This window comes from Callospermophilus lateralis, unplaced genomic scaffold (genome assembly GCF_048772815.1).
Source record: "Callospermophilus lateralis isolate mCalLat2 unplaced genomic scaffold, mCalLat2.hap1 Scaffold_112, whole genome shotgun sequence".
NCBI lineage: Eukaryota > Metazoa > Chordata > Mammalia > Rodentia > Sciuridae > Callospermophilus > Callospermophilus lateralis.
Window position 1 is genome coordinate 2,690,789 of NW_027511460.1, and position 2,762 is coordinate 2,693,550.

Sequence of the window (2,762 nt, forward strand, 5' to 3'; positions counted from 1 at the left end):
CTAGAAAGGCTTGAGATGACCCTGATGATGGGGACCACTTGGTTGGTAATCTGCCTTCCTTCCACCAACCAGAAGCTCAGGATTGGAATATGGAGGGACTTTAATGCTTACAGTCCTGGGGAAGGACACCAAATGACACGCATCATACTTTGTTCCTTTTTCTTTTTTTTCTTGGGGCTTGAACCAGAGTTACTTAACCACTGAGCCACATCCACAGCCCTTTTTATTTTTTATTTTGAAACAGGGTCTCACTAAGTTGCTTAGAACCTCACTAAGGCTTGTTGAGGCTGGCCTTGAATTTACAGTATTCCTGCCTTGGCCTCCAGAGTTCCTGGCACTCAGGCGTGCACCACCTTGCCTGGACATCATGCCTTGTTTCTGTGCATTTCCGTTGACGCCGAGACATTGGAACCTGGCTGGCCTGCATTTTGTGACTTCTCTCCTCTGCCACATACACCCTGGTCCAATCAAGCTTCTTTGTCAAATAGGACATGATCAATCTGATACTCTATTTTTCTTTGTCAAATAGGACACGACCCACCTGATACTCTACTTCCTGTGATTGGAAGGAAGTCTGAAAACCCAAGAGTTGACTCATAGCTCTCTGGTCTTCGAGTGGCACAGAGCTTGGAGTGACTCCATCCCATACCCAACCTGAGAGTTAGTTCAGCTCCCCTGGCTTCAGCCTCTTCAGCACCTCTCACACCCCCCTCCTCCATCTCTTTATCCCAGGGGTGGTGGCTCCTTCTGTGGGGCAGGGCTATGGATAGCTTTTCCATTTTCTTTTATGCTAACCTAGTTTGTCTCCTGTGTGGACAGCACAGTCTCCCCAGCAATGTCCAGCTTCCAGATTTGAGTGCTGGTGGTTCTTGTGGTGGTAGGCCAGCCTTCACCCAATCAAATCTGGGAAGTCTTTTCTCCAGCCAGATCCTGCTCTGCCCCAAATCCTACAGGGTCAGAGGCCAGGATCAGAGCAGGCATCTGGGCCTGGCAATAGCTTCTAGTGTACTGAGTTCTCCCCTACCAGCTAACCTTCCACTCCCAGGCAGATATTTCCTGAGAAGGGGTCCTGTGCAGGTCAGTCTTTGCGACATGCAAATTTCCTGGGACTGAACTATGTCCCCTGAGAATACAGGAAGTCTCATGTGAAACAGAGAGCACAGAGTAGAGGTTGGGAGAGGACCGGGCCTGAGGTTTCTGCTCCCAGTATGTCATGGATGTTCACGTTTGTGTGTGACAAGAGCAGGCACTAATGGGAAGGGATAGGGGTGGGATATGTACAAAGGGAAGCAGTCAGGCAGCCCGAGAAACAGATCAGAGAGGAGAGAACAGGAGAGAGGCCATCCTCTGCTTGCCTGGCATTTGCAAGCTCAATTTGAGGAGGTAGAGAGTGCTGAGAACAGAAAGTTCTGGAAAGGTCTGAACTACTTTCATTTTTAGAGGCTCTCTGGATTATAAAAGAAGAAAAAGAAATGCCAAAAGTAGGGCAGCAGACTGTATGATGTATTTTAAATGTTGACTTTTACCAATTAATAATTTTATGCACACATTCACACACACAGGCACACAGGCACTCACGTACACAAATTGAGTTGAATAGATTCATGTAGAAAAAATGTTCATGCTCATCTATTCCATGAGCCAGAACCAGGTGGCTTTCTGGTTTGGGGAGTTGCCCAGCAGCCTCAGCCTGAGAGATTCTTTAACAGACTTAGGAAGGCAGGTTTTATCGACCATTAAAGGAAAAGTCCCAGGTGCTATGTCAGGATAGCTCCTGGACCCTCATGACCTGCTGGGGCCCAGGAGGGGCTAAACAATCTAGGTGTGGAAGTGTCTGGGCCTTCCCAGATGGGTCCAGCCAGTCAAGTATCCATTTCACCAGGGAGACAGGCTGTGGGCCCCCAAGAAGACACTCTCTCCCTCTAGGCACCCTAAGTCAGGCCTCTGCAAGTACAGAATGTGTTGCAGGGGAAACTCCTGTCAGGGTCTCGGATTCCTCATCGGGAGCCAGGAGACAAAGCAGCCCCTACAGAATAGAATGCTGAGGACTCAGGCCAGGCTGGGCCTGCTCTGGGCCCGGGTTGGCAAGCCTAGGCTGCCCTTGTTTTTACCTGCCACATAGCCTTGGGTCATTCTTTCCCTCAGCTGCAGGGTGACTGTATGACAGTTAGGGACTCATTAGAGCTGATGCTCATGTGGTGTGAGGAAGGGAAAGAGCTATGTCCCCAAACACACTGCTTTTTCTACTTTCCTTCCACTGATGAGGATGCCCTCCATGTCCTAACTTCCTCTTCTTGACCAGACCGCATCCTTGACCTGCTTAACCCTGTTCACCCTGCTATCATTGCTGCTTAACTAAGGTCCTCTTAGTAACTGTCCATCCTGGTTCCCCCTCCTTGCCCTTGGCTATAAGTCCCCAGCTGCTCCTCTGTGGTTGGAGTTCAATACCCACCCCCCAGCAAGTCTTGGCTTCTTAGTAATACTCTTGAAAAAGCCTCTCCTATTGAACTCCATCTGTTGTGATTTCTTGTGCACTCAACACACATAAACTATTAACTCAGGTGCTCCACAAACCATCTTCTCTCCTGCTCTCGGAAAAGTTGCTTGGGAAGGAGATTGAGGTCTGTGGAGACATCACCTGTCCTGCGTGGCCAAGGTGTCCCTGTGAGGTACCAGCTGGCCAGGCTCCCTGTGTTCTAGGAGTGACTTTGCTCCCTGGAGCTCTGGAAAGATAAACCAGGACTGCCTTGAGGAGAGAAAGT